Source organism: Crocuta crocuta, unplaced genomic scaffold (genome assembly GCF_008692635.1).
Source record: "Crocuta crocuta isolate KB4526 unplaced genomic scaffold, BGI_CrCroc_1.0 scaffold126, whole genome shotgun sequence".
NCBI classification, from domain to species: domain Eukaryota; kingdom Metazoa; phylum Chordata; class Mammalia; order Carnivora; family Hyaenidae; genus Crocuta; species Crocuta crocuta.
The window spans coordinates 3,640,015-3,659,120 of NW_027531000.1; the positions used below are offsets into that span (position 1 = coordinate 3,640,015).

General features: G+C 42.6%; 1 long non-coding RNA gene across 1 annotated transcript; it reads right to left on the bottom strand.

Moving 5' to 3' along the window:
• Positions 1-11,927: 11,927 nt before the first annotated feature.
• LOC144236935 (uncharacterized) lies at positions 11,928-16,007 on the bottom strand. The gene is made up of 3 exons (XR_013336699.1): positions 15,942-16,007; positions 14,280-14,414; positions 11,928-12,033 (listed from the first exon to the last, which is right to left on the bottom strand). It is a non-coding gene; the product is annotated as an uncharacterized LOC144236935 (long non-coding RNA).
• Positions 16,008-19,106: the final 3,099 nt, after the last annotated feature.

A 19,106-nucleotide genomic window follows, 5' to 3' on the forward strand; every position in this document is an offset into this window, starting at 1 on the left:
CCGTCCCTGTGCGTCTTCCTCCATTTCTGTCCCCAGTGTCCTGTCGTCCTCAGAGAGCAGGTCTGTCCCCTCCTCGCTTAGATCTTCTCCCGGGCTCGTGGTTCCTCCTGATGCAGGTGTCAATGCGACCGTCTCTTCATGTCTCTTTCCAGTGGGTCGTCATGAGTGTGTAGATATGCACGTGGTGTATCTGTGTCGTGTTTATTAGCTGTCTTTACCGTCAATATAACACCTCCAGTTTCTACCAGGAAAAATGGGATTACTTGGGAAAAAGATTATTTGTCCACCTGTGACTGGCGTATTTCACTCAGCATGACTGCAAGGTTCAATCCATGTTGTAGCGGGTGTCAGATTTCCCATCCTTTGTAAGGCTGAGCCATACTCCATTGTGTGTAGACCCATGTTGTGTGTTTATTCATCTGTCAGCCTTCGCTTGGGTTGTTTCCGCCTTTTGGCTGCTGTGAAGAAGCTGCTATGAACGCTCGAAGAGGAATATCCACTCAAGGCTTTGCTTTCAGCTTCCGGGTGTATGTGCGCAGAGGTGGAGTGCTGTGCTAACCCTCTGAGGAACCACTGTACTGGTCTCTGCAGCCGCACCGTTTTCCTTTACTCCTTTACATGGCAGAATAATACTGCCGTTTCTGGGTCTGCCCCATTGTGTTTCTCCATTCACCCACCGATGGGCATTTGCATAGTTTTTCTACCATTTGGCCCTCGTGAACAGTGCTGCTGTGTATGTTTGTGCGTGTGCTCTTTTTTTAAACTACTGTTTCAGTTCTTTGGGATAGACATCTAGGAGTGGAACTGTGGAGCCAAATGGTCATTTTATGTTTTTATCTTTCTGAGGAAATACCAAACTATTTTACACACAGGCTGCACCATTCTACATTTCCATAAGCACGGTTTAAGAGTTCCAATTTCTCAACATCTTTACCAATATTTGCTATATCGTAGTTTTTTATATTATAGCAATTTTAATGCGTGTAAAAGGGTATCTAACTGTGGTTTACATCTTCATTTCCATAAGGATTACCGATTTTAACATCTTTTCATGTCTATTCGCCATACATATGATCTCTCTTGGGAAAGGTATATCCAAGTCCTTTGTTCTAAAAATTGTGGGTTTTTTGTTGTTGATGATGAGTTGTACAAGCTCTTTATATATTCTGTAAAACCGACTCTTACCAGGCAAATAATGTGCACATATTTTCTTTCAACCTAGGCATTGTCTTTTCACTTTGGGGATAGCAGCTGTTGGGGCACAAAGGTTTTTAAAGCTGAGGAAACTAAATTTATCTATTTTTCTTTCCTTGCTTGTTCTTTGGCGTCAGCCCTGAGTATTGTTAAACTCAATGGTCTTGAAGACTTATCTCTGTTTATAGCTTCTAGAGTTTACAAGTTTACCTCTTACATTTAAGCTTTTGATCCACTTTGAGTTAATGTTTGTATGTGGTGTGAGAGTAAGGGTCCAATTTCATTCCTCTGCACATGGATAGCCAGTCATCTAGCACCCTTTGTTGAAAAGACCACTGTTTCCCCAATGTCACGCTGCCCACCCTTGTCAAAATTCGGTTGACCATAGATGAGAGGGTTTATTTCTGGGTTCTCAATGAAATCCCAATGATCTTAATTTATATCTTTATGATAGTATCACCAAGTTTTATTTACTGTTGCTTAGTTTTGAGGTTTGAAATTGGGAAGTATGAGCTTCTACTTTGATTTTTTGTTGTTGTTGTTTTGTTTATTTTGTGGTCCCTTGATTCTCCATGACTGTTAGGATTAGTTTGTACAACTGACGAATGGATCAAGAAGATGTGGTTTATCTATACAATGGAATACTCCATGGCAATGAGAAAGAATGAAATCTGGCCATGTGTAGCAACATGGATGGAACTTGAGGGTGTTACGCTGAGCAAAATAAGTCAGGCAGAGAAGGACAGATACCACATGTTTGCATGTATAGGAGGATTAGGAGGAACTTAACAGAGGACTGTGGGGGAGCAGAAGGGGGAAGATAGGCGGGGAGAGAGAGGGAGGCAAACCATGAGAGACTCTTGAAGGCTGAGAACAAACTGAGGACTGATGGGTGTGGGTGGGAGGGGAAGGGGGGTGATGGGCCTAGAGGAGGGCACTTGTGGGGATAAGCACTGAGTGTTATATGGAAACCAAGTTGACAATAAACTATTTTTAAAAAAGGATTAGTTTGTACATTTCTTCTCAGAGGATTTTGTGTATTTTCCTGGGAATCACATTGAATCTACATGTTGCATTGTGTGCTACTGCTATTCAGCAATAGTACACTTTATTTCTTTTCCCAGTGTTTAGGGTTAGGGTTAGGAATTACGTAGTTAAGGGTTAGTGGTTAGGGTTAGAGGTTGGGGTTAGCTTAGGGTTCGATGGTTAGGGTTAGGGTTAGAGGGGTAGGATTAGAGGGTTAGGGTTAGAGGATAAGGGTTAGGATTAGGAGTCAGGTAAATTAGGGTTTAGGGTTAGGAGTTGGTGTTAGGGTTAGAGGGTTAAAGTTAGGGTCAGAGGGGTAGGATTAGAGGATTAGGGTTAGAAGGTAAGGGTTTGTGTTAGAGTCGGGGTTTTTGGTTGAGATTAGTGTTTGGGTTAAGGTTTAGAGTTAGGGTAGAGACAGATGTTAGGGATATTGTCAGGGGTTAGGGTTTAGGAATAGAGGTTAGGATATTGGTTAGGCTCAGGGTTAGGGATTAGGGGTTAGGGGTAGTGTTAAGTTTAGCATTTGGATTAGGGTTAGGGTTGGGGTTCAGGGTAAGGGGTTAGGGTTTATAGGTTAGGGGTTAAAGTTAGATTAGGGTTAGGGGTTACGGTTAGGGGTTTGGTGTGAGGGTTTAGGGTTTGGGTTTAGGGTTTAGGGGTATGGGTTAGGGGTTAGAGTTAGGAGTTAGAGTTAGGATTTAGGGGTAGAGTTAGGGGTAGAGTTAGATTCTAAGAGGCACCAGGCACTGAACCCCTAGCAATGGTCTCCCTGGAAGGCTAAGTTGAGGGTACATAGGAACATGCTGGGAAGGCTTCATCTTTAGGTTCATGGCCAGCCACTTCTTTGGGCTAGGCTACAGTTGGGTCTCAGGACACCCCTTGTGCAGCTCCTATAGGGATTTGTAAATAGCATGGTGATATTTCCTGTGCCATGCTCATTAAGCCTCTACTGCTTATAGGCCCCATGTCCGTGGTGTTCTCTGACCTAGGAATTGGGTTTCCATGGGGAGAGAGCCTTGGCTAGGGTTAGGATTCTGTCCAGGTGAGTTGCTAGGGCAGAAGTTACACCAGTCCCATGATCTCCCTGAAGGGCTGAAATGAGGGCTTGGGTGCGGGCGTGGGTCAGGTGAAGGGTTACAGTTGGAGTTAGGGTTAGTGTTAGGGTTAGGATTAGACTTAAGAATAAAGTTAGGGTTTGGGATAGATCCCAGGAGGCTCCTGGCACTGATCACCGAGCACTCCAGTGTTCTCCCAGAGGGCTGAGTTGAAGGTGGACGGGAGAGCTGGTCAGGCTTAGTCTTCGGGTTCAAGCGCCAGCCTCCTTACATTTGGGCCTCAGGGCACTCTTTGGGCAGCTATATCCAGGGTTTGGAAATGGCACGGTGATGTTCTGTTTTCCATGCCGTTTAACTTTGCACCTCTTCTGGGCCCCGCATCCATTGTTTTCTTAGATCTAGGAATGGGGTCCCCATAAGGAGAGAGCCTTGGCTAAGCATAGGGTTCCATTCAGGGATGTCGCCAGGGCAGAAGCGACACCAGTCCTGTGATGTCCCTGGATGGGGGAAATGAGGGTCCATGTGTGGGTGCAGGTCTGTTGGAGAGTTAAGTTTAGGGTTAAGGTAGTGTTAGGGTTAGGGTTAGCCTTAAGGTTAGGGTTAGGGTTAGGTTTAGAACTCAGGATGCTCCAGGCAGTAAAGTGGTCTACCTGGAGGGCTGAGTTGAGGGTGCATGGGAGGCTGACGGTCTTAGAGTTTGGGTTCAAAGGGAGGCTATTCTTTGGGATGGGCTACAGTTGGGCCTCAGGGAACCCCTTGTGCAGCTCCATCCAGGCATTGTAAATGTCATAGTGATATTCCATGTTCCATGCTGATTAGGTCAGCACCACTTCTGGGCCCCAAGTCCATGGTGTTCTCAGACCTAGGAATTGGGTTTCCATGGGGAGAGAGCCTTGGCTAGGGTTAAGGTTCTGTCCAGGTGAGTTGTCAGGGTAGAAGTGACACCAGTCCCATGAGCTCTCTGGTGGGTTGAAATGAGGGGCTCGTCTGTGAGTGCGAGACAGGTGTAGGGTTTTGGTTAGAGTTAAGGTTTGTGTTACAGTTAGAGTTAGATTTAAGGTTAGGGTTAGGGTTAGATCCCAGGAGGGATCACCCATCGATGCAGTGCTCTCCCCAGAGTGCTGAGTTGAGGGCACTTGGGAAAGTGGCAGTCAGGTTTAGTCTTTGGGTTCAAAGGCTGGCATCCTCTGAGGGTCAGGCTACTGTTGGGCCTTAGGGCACCCCTTGCTCTGCTCCATCCAGGCTTTGTAAATAGCACGATGAAGTTCCCCCTTCCATGCTGGTTAAGCCTGCATCGCTTCTGAGCCCCTTGTCCGAGGTTTTCTTAGACCTAGGAATTGGATCCCCATGGGGAGAGAGACTTGACCAGAGTTAGGGTTCTGTCCCAGTGATTCGCAGGGCAGAAGCAACACCAGTCCTGGATCTCCCTGGAGAGCTGAAACGAGGGCCCATTTGCAGGTCCAGTTCAGGTGTAAGGTGATGGTTAGAGTTAGAGTTAGTTTTAGGGTTAGGATCAGGTTTAAGTTTAGGGTTAGGGTTAGATCCAAGAGGCTCTAGATGCTGATCACCCAGCCATGCAGTGTTCTTCCCAAGGGCTGAGTTAGGGCACATGGGTGAGTGACAGTCAGGCATAGTCTTTGGGTTCATGACCAGCCTTCATGGTGGGTCAGAGATTGGCTCAGGGCACCCCTTCTGCAGCTCCATCCAGGCTTTGGAAATGCCATGATGATATTCTGTGTTCCATACTGTTTAACCCTCCACCTCTTCTGGGCCTCATGTCCACAGTGTTCTCAGACCTAGCAATTGAGTCCCCATGGGGAGAGAGCCTTGGCTAGGATTAGTGTTCCATCCAGGGTCATCCCAAGGGCAGAAGCAACACCAGTCCCATGATCTCCCTGGAGGGCTGAAATGAGGGCCCATCTGCGGGTGTGGGTCAGGTGTAGGGTTACGTTTAGAGTTAGGGTTAGGTTTAAGGATAAGGTTTGGGTTAGGGTTAGATCCCAGGAGGCTCTAGGTGATCACCCAGTGTTCTCTCCAGAGGACTGAGTTGAGGGTACAAGGGAGAGTGTGGGTCAGGCTTAGTCTCTGGGTTAAGGGTGAGCCTCCTCAATGTGTCAGGCAACGGTTGGGCCTCAGAGCATCCCTTGTGCATCTCCATCTGGGCTTTGTCAATGGCATGGCGATATTCCAAGTTCCATCCTGATTAAGGCTGCACTGCTTCTGGGCCCCATGACCATGGTGTTTTCAAACCTAGGAATTGGGTCCCAGTGAGAGAAAGTCTTGGCTAGGGTTAGGGTTCTTTCCAGGAGATTCCCCAGGGCAGAAGTGACACCAGTCTGGTGATCACCCTGGAGAGATAAAATGAGGGCCCATCGGCAGGTGCCGGTAAGGTGTAAAGTTATGGTAGAGTTAGGGTTAGTGTTAGGTTTAAGATTAGGGTTAGGGTTAGATCCCAGGAGGCTCCAAGCACTGATCACCCAGCAGTGCAGTGTTCACCCCTGAGGGCTGAGGTGAGGGCGCATGGACCAGTGCCATTCAGGCTTACTCTTTGTGTTCAAGGGTTAGCATCCTTTGTCGGCCAGGCTATGGTAGGGCCTCAGACCACCTCTTGTGCAGCTCCATTCAGACTTTGTAAATATACCGTAATGAAATTCCCCCTTCCATGCTGATTAAGCCTGCACCTCTTCTGGGCCCCGTGTCTGTGGTGTTCTCAGACCTAGGAATTGGGTTCCTATGGGGAGAGAGCTTTGACCAGGGTTAGGGTTCTTTCCTGGTGAGCTGTCAGGGCAGAAGCGACACCAGTCCCATGAGCTCCCTGGAGGGCTGAAATGAGGGCCCATGTGCTGGTTTGTCAGGTGTAGGGTTAAGTTTAGAGTTAGGGTTAGTTTTAGGGTAGGGTTAGATCCCAGGAGGCTTCAGGCAGTGATCATCCAGGAGTGCAATCTTTTCCCTCAGAGGGCTGAGTGGAGGGCACATGGGCAAGTGCCCGTCAGGCTTAGTCTTTGGGTTCAAGGGACAGCCTCCTTCCTGGGCCAGGCTCGGGTTGGGCCTCAGGGCACTCCGGGTGCAGCTCCATCCAGCTTTGGAAGTGGCATGCTGATGTTCCATTTTCCATGCCTAGTATTCCTGCACTGCTTCTGGGCCCCATGTCCGTGGTTTTCTCAAACCTAGGAATTGGGTCCTCATGGGGAGAGAGCCCATTATATTATTTGTGTTATTGATGGTCATTATGTCACCTGCCTTTGAATGTAATGGTTTTATGAATGGGAGGTCATATAGTCCTGAGGCCTGGCACTTCAGGGGGTGACTCTGGGGTGTGTTGCATGCACTGTTTTGTGTTCTGCCTGTACCATCCTTCAGGCCAGTTGTCTGCAGAGGCAGTCCTTGCTTGATATGTGGGATGGAGGGTCCTTGGCCAGAATGTGAGTTTTAACTAGGTGTGCTCTGATTTGCTTTTTGAGACTTGAAACAACTGCTACTAGAATTGAATCCCTGCAGAGCTGTCTGGTCAAGAGAGGTGGTATGGTCAGGGGCTTCTGCTTGTCTTCTGGGGGAAGGGGCCAGCTCCATTGGGACTGAGGCAAACCTGACCTAGAGGAGCAGTCTCCTCAGAGCACAGAGGGGTGGGGCTTGGTGTAAGCAGGTTAGGCAGCCAGTGTGGGTATTGCATTGTTTCCGGCAGGTGGCTCTGTGTTTATGTTGAGGGGTAGAGGAGGAAAAAGTCACCACCCAGCTCCTTAGTCCCTAGAGAGGCATCGTTGTGAACCTCTCAGGAATGCATTCCAAAACGAGTGTATAATCTCGCACTGTGTGCACCAGGTCTTGAACAGATCACTCACTGTTTACACGTCATCTCCCCTCATGTTGTTTGCCTGCCTTCTCTCCAGGAGTAGGGCAGTGCCCTCAGGGCTGTATCCCAGCCAAGCCTGCTGACCTTTAAAACTCCACATTCTTGGGGTGTCTGGGTGGCTTGCCTAAGTGTCTGAGTCTTGATATTGGCTCAGTTCATGATCTCGTGGTTACGGGATTTTCTTTCTCACTCTTCCTTCCCCTCCCACGCATGTGCTCATTTTCTCTGTGTGTCTCTCAAAATAAACGTTAAAAAATTGAAAAGTTAAAAAAAATTTTTTTTAATTTAGTGGCAGGAAATACATTATTTAGGCAAATTTGCCTCCCTAAGGGGAAAGAAAGGGGTCTATCAGTAAGATTTCTAGCACTGACTAGGAAATTCTACGTTATCTGGTTTAGGGTTACATTCCTGCAGGAAAGAAATGAGGTTTAGTGACATGGTACCTTAATGTAAGTATCTCCATCATGATTTTCCTTAACATTTAAACCCAAATTTTTACACGTCCATTTTTTAAATTAAAAATATAGCCCTAAATAGCATTTTAGCCATCTATTGCCAGCCTGATTTTCCTATTCTGTGAAACTATGACCATCTACTAATTATAGATGAAGATCAACTCTGTGGCTCCAAGATCTTTGTGGGTCTAAATTACTTTAATCTAAATTACTAAGATCTTTATGAGCCATCGTTACTGCTGGCCTTTTGACGTCTTTGACCCAGGGACCCCCAGCCAGGCTGCTGAGCCATCACTTAGGCACAGAAGCATCCTTTCCAAGTCACCTCTTCCTAGAACATTGTCCTGCCCCCTTGTATTTCTGGGTATTGGCCTTTGGCAGGTCACATGCTATGATGGACATCCCCTCGTACAATCTGTCAACATGGCCCAAATAAAGTTGCCTGCCTGTGATTGTCACTTCATGGTCACTTCTTTTTCCTTCTGAAACCCCTTGAACTATCATTCTTCTAATCTTTGAATATCTTTTTGAATTGGAAATATTTGATTTTGTTGTATTCCTGCTAAAAATATGCATGAAAATATTAAAGCAAGGATTCTTTAGAATAAGGGAGCCAGTCACAATGATTCATCTGGCTGTTTGTACATTTTTCAGAAGATGTTCAGGCATGATGTGAAGTACATCTTGTAATGTAAGCTCTGAGTATGGCTTGAGCTTATGTCAGATGCTTTAAAGGACTGAGCCACCCAGGAGCCCTGATCATATGGTTTTTATCCTTTCTCCAGGTAATGTAATGTATCACATTGATTGACTTGTGAGTATTGAACAACCCTTGCAGCGTGGGAATAAATCCCACTTAATTGTGGTGAATGATTTCTTAAGGTATTTTTTAATTTGGTTGGTAGTATTGTATTGAGAATTTTTGCATCCATGTTTATCAGGGATACTGGCTTGGAGTTCTCTCTTTTAGTGGACTCTTTATCTGGTTCTGGTATCAGGGTAATGCTGGCCTCATAGAATAAATTTGGATTTTTTCCATCCTTTTTATATTCTGAAGTAGTTTAAGATTAGGTATTAACGCTTTTTTAACTGTTTGGCAGAATTCACCTGTGAAGTCATCTGGTCCTAGACTTTTGATTATTGGGAGGTTTTTTTAATTACTGACTCATTTTCTTTGGTGGCTATTCTGTTAATGTTTTCTATTTCTTTCTGTTTCAGTTTATGTGCTTTGTAGGTTTCTAGGAATTCATCTGTTTCTTCTAAATTGTCAAAATTGTTGACTTACAAGTGTTCATAGTATTATCTTATGATTGTTTGTATTTCTGTGGTGTTGGTTGTGATTTCTCCTCGTACTCTGTGTTACTTATTTTTTTTCACAGTGAACCAGCACTGCTCTCATTGATCTTTTCTATTGTTTGTTTGGTTTCTATGTCATTTATTTTGGCCCTTTATTATTATAATCTTTATTATTTCTTTCCTTCTGCGGTTTTAGGTTTTGTTTGTTGTTCTTTTCCTAGCTCCTTTAGGTATAAGGTTCAGTTCTTTAGTTGAGATGTTTCTCCCTTCTTGGTGTAGGCCTGTATTGCTCTGAATTTTCCTCTTAGAACCACTTTCCTACATTCCAAATGTTTTTGGACCATTGCTTTTTCATTTTCATTGGTTTCCATGTATTTTTAAAATTTCCTCTTTGATTTCCTGGTTGACCCATTCATTATTTAGTAGTGTGTTATTAACCTCCATGTATGTGTGGTCTTTCCAGATTTTTTTCTTATGGTTGACTTCTAATTTCATAGTGTTGTGGTCTGAAAATATTCATGGTGTGATTTCAGTCTGCTTGAATTTGTTAAGGTTTGTTTTGTAGGCTAATATGTGATCTATTTTGGACAACTGTCCTTGTACACTTCAATGTATATTCTCCTGTTACATTGGAATGTCCTGAACATATCTATCCAATCTCTTCCACTCTGTCATTCAAAGACATCATTTCCTTGTTGATATTCTGTTTAGATGATATGTCCATTGATGTAAGTGGGGTCTGAAAGCCTTATTATCAATTAGTTCCTTTATGTTAACTTTTATCTATTAACTTTTTCATATATTGGGTTCATATATATTTAAAGTTGTTCTATCTTCTTTTTAGATTGTACCCTTTAGTGTTATATAGTGTTATCCTTTGTCCCTTGTTACATTCTTTGTTTCAAAGTCTATTTTCTCTGATACAAGTATTGCTTCCTGGGCTTTCTTTCAACATTCATTTGTGTGATGTTTCTCCATCCTCTAACTTTAATTCTGTAGGTGTCTTGAGGTCTAAAATGGGTCACTTGTAGGTAGCATATGAATCTGGTTTTTTTCATCCATGTTTACAACCTATGCCTTTTAATCAGAGCATTCCTTCCATTTACCTTCAAATTATTGATATATACATATGTATTACCATTTTATTACCTGTTGTGGTATCTAATGATTTTCTTGATCCTTTGTCTTTCTCTCTTTCATGTTTTGCTGATTTTGTTTAGTGATATATTTGATTTCTTTCTCCTTATTCTTTGCATATTTATGACTGATTTTTGATATATGGTTGCCATTAAGTTTTTATATAATTTCTTTGCATTTAGAAGTTTGTATTAAGTTGATGGTCATTTACCTTCGAGCCCATTAGTTTCTCTCCTCGTACTCTGCTATTGTTACTTTTTATTTATTTTATTTATTTTATGTTCAGTCTAGACATACATTTATTCTGTTTTTCAATCTTGCCATTTAAAACATTCTGGCATTTTTTTTTTTTTTTTACAAATAGTTTATTGTCAAATTAGTTTCCACATAACACCCCGTGCTCATNTTTCCATTGGTCTATGTGTCTGTTTTTGTGCCATATTATTATTATTATTATTATTATTTTTATTTCTAGGAGAGAGAGAGAGAGACAGCGTGAGCAGGGGAGGGTCAGAGAGAGAGGGAGTCACAGACTGAAACAGGCTCCAGGCTCTGAGCTGCCAGTCAGCACAGAGCCCAACGCGGGGCACGAACCCACGAACCGCGAGATCATGGCCTAAGCGAAAGTCGGACGCTTAACCAACTAAGCCACCCAGGCGCCCCTGTGCCATATTATTACTTTTTAAATGTCTTAATTTTTTGAATTTTTGAGACATGGTCAAACAGACTCCTATCACCCATGCACTTCAGGATTAGAAAGGAATTTTCCCACATTTTCTTCTAGTATTTCATGTTTCAAAACTATCTTTAATGCAGTATGATTTACATATAACAAATAGCCTCAAATTAAAGGCTATAATTTGATGATACTTGATCTCATGGGTATAGCACCCAAACCTTAAATCATGATCCCTCTTGTTTAACGTCAATGTTTCTTTTAAGGTAAGGACTAATTTTTTTCTTTTTACATTTTCAGATATTGCCCAGGTGTCTGAATGCCTGCATTGGGGTACTTCCTTTTCTTATATTCTTTGTTCCTATGAGTATTGCATTTGTTCTACTTTTGGACTTTATCCTCTATTGTATCACTCTGCCCACATAATTTTGTTGCACTCCTTTAATGATGAGGGTTTCATAATTGGATTGATTTTCACTAAATGGTACGAGCTGCAGTTCCAATTATGACAGAAAGCACGGGCTTCCGGTGTTAGGTATTCAAGAGCAAGGCAGATATCCTGGGCACTTGAGCTGAGACTGTCACTCTGTCATTTGCCAGTCCTCTTCCCTACCCCTTGGAGACAAGAATCCCCTTTTGTTCACGCAGAAATGTAGATGAGGTCAGTAGAGAAAGGTCCCTTCTCTTCCCTTCCCTTTGTCTCTCAAACTCCCTGTTGCTACCTTCTTTCTGTCCCTTTCTCTGGCTCAGTCCCCGAGGCAAACTGCTCCCCTCCAGCCTTGATCAGGGGGTCCTCCAGCTCCTGGCCATCCCTTGGGAATCTGGAGGAGGATTAGGAATTTCACAGAATTGATCAAGAAATCTCTGCTCCTTAGTGCCCTCCTGCACATGGTGCTCTCTGGAGATAGCTGGCATCCTGGGTGAGAGTCTGACTCCTTGTGTTGCCTCCTCACTCACTGCTGGTCCCTCATCCTTACTCAACATTAGAAGTCAGCCAGAAACCCCCCAGAAATGTTGGCATGGATGAAGTTTCCACACAGTCTGCCCATTGCTTGAGATCCACAAATGTTTAGAAACCTAATCGTTTTGTTCCAAAACTATTTTTATCTGTTAATGCTCTGCATATGTCCTCTAAATTTTTGTTTATATTATTATGTTGAGTCTAAACATTGTAAAAAGGATAAAAATAAAAAATGAACAGAGTTTTCATGAGCTGCTGGTAATTAGTAGCTGACCTCACTTGTACTTGTTTATTTCCTCCGTAGCTATGTTCAAATTTTATCTGCAGCTGTCAGCTGATTCTTCTTTGCCACCAGTTCACAGTATGTCATTTTCAGCTTCCTAAGACAGGAAAGATATATACACGGTCAGGACCAAGGTACAGAAATTCTGCCGTTTTACATCCCAGCACTCTCAAAGGCCTATGCAAATATGCCTTCCTCACCTCTCCCATAAATGCACAGACCAACAGCACAATCAGGGAAATGAACACCCCATTTAGGTTAAAGAAAATTCAACCTCTGTCTGCTGCCATGTCTCTACTATAAGAGCTGTTTTCTAGTTATCTGCTTCAACTCCATCATACTCCATCATAAAGTCATCAAATAACATTGCACCTTGTGCCTTCCCAGAGCCAGTCTTTTGCTTGAGATGATGAAGGCTCACTTCAGCAATGTGACAAACCATGTCTGACCAACTGTACCCATTAGGATGAAGCAGGGGATCGTCACCAGTCTTACACCTCTATGGGGAACCCTATATTCAATCCAAAAGTTGTGCCCTGACACAATCACCCTGAAAAACAACTTTCCAGGATATGGCTTCACCAACACTGCAGCTCACACCCAGATGTCGCTAGGGGTCAGGAGTGCAACCCTGCCTCCACCTTCACATGTCCTGGTGGAGGAAAAGGCCAATCTTAGAGCAGCAACATCTCCTAAAGTATAACCTGATATAAACGGTCACACAGTCTGGGTTTATCTCCAGGAAACAGATTTCAGATGGAAAATTCTCAACTTCATGGAGCCTATCTACTTTAACAAGACTGAGTTCATTGAAAGTGAAGGCAGCAAAGGGAAATGCTTAGAAAGGCTGGTTTGCTGTGTTGCCCTCAGACTATTTTGTTTGTGGTGTTGATTTAAAGGGTTTCAGCTTGACACCTGATGTACTCAAGAATCAAAATTGAAAACCTCTTAGAAACTGAGACAAAACCACTAGACAGAGAAAACCACATCTATTTCCTTCTGGCCTTTCGGGCAGCCCTTCAGCAAATGCTTTCTGGAGTGGTTGTGCTGTAAAGGGTTGAAGATAGAAAGGTGGTCAGGGTGCTGTATCCACTCCCAGAGAGAGCATACAAATGAACAAAACAAGGGGCGCGTGGGTGGCTCGGTTAAGCGTCCCAACTTCGGCTCAGGTCATGATCTCACAGTTCATGGGTTCAAGCCCCACGTCAGGCTCTGTGCTGACAGCTAGCTCAGAGCCTGGAGCCTGCTTCACGTTCTGTATCTTGCTCTCTCTCTGACCCTCCCCTGCTCATGCTGTGTCTCTGTCTGTCTCTCTCTCTCTCAGAAATAAATTTAAAAAAACCCATAAAAACAAATTAACAAAACAAGACACCAGTGAGACAGAGCAGGCCCTAACCCCAGGTGTGAGAAGGACTAACATAAAGCTGAGTCTCCCGGGAAGAGAAGGAAGAGTTTATTTCCCATCATGAATGAGGGACTCTAAAGTCCCTGATCTCCTCCTGAGAACAAAAGGAAATACTGCACAAAGGAGGAAACATGTGAGGGAATGCATAAATTTCTAACGACACCATGAAGACACATGAGACCAAGATGGAGAAGAAGGAATCCCAGGACAAAACCAGCATGGCAGTTGGACCCAATCTCCCTAGGACTCATCAATGATTTGGGGGGTGTATATTGGAACTGCAAAGAAGCTGAACAACTTTACGGGCAGAGACTTAGAAGGAAACATGTGTAGTTCAGTTCAGGGTCAGTCAGCAAAGATGAGCCCTAGTGAAGCTGCAGGCTTTGGTCAAGACCCAGAGCAGTTGCACTTAAAAGTCAGGGTACTGGAAAAATCAGCTTTCTTAGGGATCGGGCCTGCTGTGAACAATCCAACTGGCAGAATGTACGCAGGGAGCCAGTACTGCTGGTGCCCCTACCAACTTTCCAGAAAGAAATTTCTATTGTTTCTGCAGCAAGCTAATTCAGTATTTTCCCCACACATTTTTGACCCATGTCTGGTCCTGAACAAAAATGACCTAATTGCTGGATGACAAAACATTGTGATGGGAATGAAACCTATAAAACAATGTAGATGGATCCAGAGCAGATCCCAGTATCAACATCATTAATGCTGGTATCTTCCCTCCTCCAGACAGGACATGATGTATGACAAGCACTTAGGACAGAAAGGAAAATGCAGGTTATAGAAAGCAAGGTAGGGAGAGTAGGCACAATTCTACTGAATGTATTTGGCAGAAATACTCTGGACCCAGTCCTCAAGAAATATAATTATCTCTCCCAGCCACCACATCCATTCATATGACAGTACTTGTGACAATAATCACAAGAATATCTTACTCTTCTGTAGCCACTTTTCTTCATTGAATTCTTCCAGGTTATGTGCTTTCTCCTTCAGCTGTTTGATTTTTGCTTCCTTTGTTGCTTTCACAGATCTTAATGCATTACATGTCTCTTCCAGGGCCTTTTAATTTTCTGTAAAAAAAAAAAAATAAAAGGAAGGGGGGTTCTTTATAAGCATGCATATGACCTGAGTCTTGATTTTGATGAGATAGAAAGGACAAGAACTATGAAGGCATGAAGGTATTCTTTCCTTTTCTAATGCAAAGTCATTACCATCATATGGGGATTTCTCCCCAACAGACAATATACCTTCCAGCTGACAGTTATTAGACCTCAAGGCTCTTAGCTCCACATCCTCAAATTCACCATTTGCGTCTTGTGGTTAAGACAGATGTGAAAAAAGGCTTTCAAGGAAAAATGATCGCACAATTTGAATATACCTAACACAACAGGATTGTGCAATGCAATTAACAAAGAGCCTGAGGCATGAATATAACTAGAAGACAAAGATGGTGGAAAAGAGTTCATGTCTAACAGCTCATAAATGCCTTTCTTAGTGGTATACGTGTTTATATATATGTTTATATACATATGAGTACATATATATCCCCCCCCCTTCATGTTGAAAATTCATTGTTCAGCATTAAGAGAGAGAGACTATGGGGCACCAGGGTGGCTCAGTGAGTTGAGCATTAGACTCTTGATTTTGAGTCAGGTCATGATTCCAGGATCATGGGATCGAGACCTGTGTTGGGCTCCACACTGAGCATAGATCCTGCTTAAGATTCTTGCTCTTTCCCTCTGCCCCTTTCCCCCACTCACATGCCCTGTCTCACTAAAATAAAAAAATTAATAAAGAATAATTTTAAAAAATGTTAAAAAGGAAAAGATTATACACTTTGGCTATCACCCTTTCTCTCTCAACTATATTTGGGGATTTTCTACATACCTTGGAAGGCAAAGCTGAATGATGTGATAGTTACCTAGTTGTGAAAATAAAAGGTAACTCCCAGTCCTTGAAATAGCAAAATTCATCATGGTGGTCCTAGTGAAATTCCAGGTCCCTGTGCAGATGGAGGTTTGGTTCCCAGAGGCCCACTCTCTACTGCGGTAAACAGCAAGCGAATATGCTGTGCTCATCTCACCCAATGAACAAAAAGCCTCCAAAGACAAATTATAGTGAAACTCAGCAGCCAACTCTTACCACTTCCTAATTCTTGATAGCTCTCTCTCTCTCTCTCTCTCACTCTCTCTCTCGGTCTCTCTCTCATTTTGAGATTCCAAGGTAGCACGTGCACTTTGAAGGGTGTCATTTAAAATTTCATTAAATTAGGCACCTGGGTACTTCATTCGGTTAATATCTGACTTCAGTGCAGGTTGTCATCTCATGGTTTGTGAGTTCGAGCCGTGTGTCAGGCTCTGTGCTGACAGTTTAGAACCTGGAGCCTGTTTTGGATTCTGTGTCTCCTTCTCTCTCTGCCCCCTCCTCTGCTTGTGCTCTGTCTCTCAATAAATAAACACTAAAAAAAACCTTTCAATTTCATTAAAGTAATCAACTATTTTGATGTTCTACTTTCACAAAACATGTTGAATGAGTAATAATAATTCATTACATTTACTTGTGTCTTTAGAATGCAATCCAGGCAAAGGGATTCTTACCTTCAATTTAAGAGCTTCATCAGAGAGAAACTTACTTTCTCTCTTAGTTTCCTGAAAATGTTTCTTTAATTCATTGTTCTATAAAACACAAAAATGGAATCAAAATTTAAAAAAAAGGCAAAGTGCTGGATAAACCTATCTTCTAATGTATGACTCCTTTCACAAATAAAGAGGTAGCTCTTTACATTTGTGAAGTTTGTCTTGAATTGGTACTGTTTATAGAACACATGAAATAGGTCAGTAGGATGATCTACTAGAGTGAAAATAACCAAAATGAAATCACAAAAAAATACTTGAAAGGGCAGTGGTAACTTCTGTTCCCAGAAGTTCCTGATATTTCTTCAGCAAGTAATGTTCTCTATTTTCTTTCTTAAAAGTATAGGGACGCCTGGATGGCTCAGTCAGTTAAGTGTCTGACTTCAGCTCAGGTCATGATCTTGCAGTTTGTGAATTCAAGCCCCACACTGGGCTCTATGCTGACAGGTCAGAGCCTGGATCCTGATTCAGATTCTGTGTCTCCCTCTCTCTGCTCCTCCCCTGTTCACCCTCTGTCTCTCTCTCTCTCAAAAATAAACATTAAAATTTTTTTAAAAAGTATTGATCGTCTCAGTTATTCACTATAAACTAACCAAAAGGAGATAAAACATTTTCTAAGGTTGTTACCAAACCAGTGACATCGAATAATCTCAGTGTATTAGCAGCACAGACATACGATCTGACAGGTGGGTGTAACTATTAGCTTTCCCATTATGCCTGAGGAAATCAAGTTTTACCGTGATTAAGAAAACCTTATTTCAATGAGATTCCTATTTAAAATATTGTCCAAAATGGAGAAACGCAATAAAATATCTTCTAATTTCTCTCCCATCTGGAAGCATACTTCTTGGAAGATTCAATCACTTCAAATACTTTTGTCACCACCAGAGATGAAACAGAAAAATCAAATCCTATCAACTTGCATTTCTCTCCTCCAATTATTAAGGCATATAAATAGGTCCCTGCAAATAAATGAACAAACAAAAGCAAACAGAACCATCATTTAGTCTTGGTTTGAGCCACTTACACCCCCAGGTGCTATTTGGAATTCCACACAAGGAAAGCTCAAGCTGCTGACTGACTGACTACCCAAAGGCCTTAGATGACTTCCTGCTGCTCACAGATTGCCCTTCATGAACCCTAGCCTGGGGGCCCTTAAGGACAAGGTCTTTGGACTCAAACACACTTGGGTAGAATCTCTGCTTTACACTTAGTTGCTAGAAGATCTGGATTAATGGCAATCCCTAGAAGACAAACTTTTTTTCATCCCAACATGAGAATGTTACCCTCCAACCTTACAGGATTATTATTCAACACACATGAAGCACCCAATTACAGGTGGATCACACACGTAAGCTCTAGAACAGACTCCTCTAATAGGTATTTATTCTCATCTGACCACAAAGTGCAAACTTCTCCTGTTGGCCCAATGTGAGAGCTCTCATGCCCTGAGTTTACTCTTCTCACCGCCACCACTGCTGCATTCACAGTGATGAACACTAACCTTTGAGGGCTTGCTACGTGTCAGGTAGCCACCTGGCTCTCAACAGACAGCACCACAGTATCACCGTAGTCTATGGGGCCTGTGCAGAATACATTACCCCCATTTGCAACAAATTCATTTCCACTCATTCTCCTCTGGCATGAATGGCTCCCTCCACTTAAGACTCAAAACCATGGTTTAAACCTTTCTTGTGACACACACCCTTCCTGCCAAGAGCTGACTTCTTCTCTAAGCTTAGGCTTCTTGATAGACTCAAAGAGTGTTTTCTCGTACTCACATTTCACCAAGAGCCAGGTCATGACAAAGTACTCACTCCAAACCTCAGGCTCATATCATCACTTGTTTCCTAACCATTTCTATGTAAAATTATACTCATTTCATTCCCTCTACTCTGGTGATGTGGTCCTCCTCCTGATGTCTTATCTTCGGAGATGGAAACTCCCTCCACATTGTCACTTAGGCTCCAAACAGGGAAGAGGAAGATTCTGAAGAGTTAACAAGTCGATTAGACATCAGAAGTCACCTTATTTATTTTCATTTGAATTAAAATGCATATCAAGGGGCACCTGGGTGGCTCAGTTGGTTGAGTGTCCTTCTTTGGCTCAGGTCATGATCTCAAGGTTCATGGGTTCTACCCTCCCATTGGGCTCTGTCGTGACAGTTCGGACCCTGTAGCCCATGTTGGACTCTGTGTCTCCCTCTCTCTCTTTCCCTTCCCCACTCACTCTCTCTCTCTCTCTCTCACTCAAAATAAACATTAAAAAAAAACCCACATCAAACATCAGTACTGAGAAAATATTGCAAAGAAAACTAAAGCTTAAATTCTTAACCTGATATTCCCAAGGTTCTAAGAGGGGAAAAAAAACAAAATTAAGTTTGCTATCAAAGCATATTATTAGTAAAAACCTATAGTTTCTGATAAATACCAAAATAGTAATCCAATGAAATTAATTTTAGTTTCCATAATTAATTCACAGGACTAAAAAATAAGAAAAAATTAAAATTTTCTATTTGTCATGTTAGTTCACAACTTCTGTTAAAGAGTACAACGTAAATAGCTTTTTTGTGAACCAAAAATGTTTACAGTAAATGAATAACCTATTCAATTTTGACCATTGATAACACATTTAAAAATTCACTAAATCATCATTTCCCTCATTTATTCTTTTAACCCAGTATCCACAATGAAATTTAAAACCAGGATTATTTTTAAATCCTGAAATAAAGAAATAGGAAGGAAGGATGGAGGGAGGGAGGAAGGGTAGGAGGGAGGGAGGGAGGGAAGTAGGAAGGAAGGGCAAAACCTTTGTGTTAAGATATGCCTCTTTCATTCTCTAGAAAGCTCTTCTGAAATCTTACACAGAGCTGGCTGTTTGATGAATTCGTACACAGTCGGAGCACATCAGGTGCCATGATTTTTTCCAGGCTGCTACCAATAAATTAAAGCCACCAAATGAGAAAAATAAAACATGGCTAGACCTAAAGCTCAAGCAACAACCAAAATGACAGCTAATGTTTCAAAAAAGAGTAAAAAGTGCTCTGCAGACCTCAGTCACCCCTAATAAATCATAGCTCAATCAAACCTAGACATGACATACTTTTGACACCATTAACATATTTCCCCG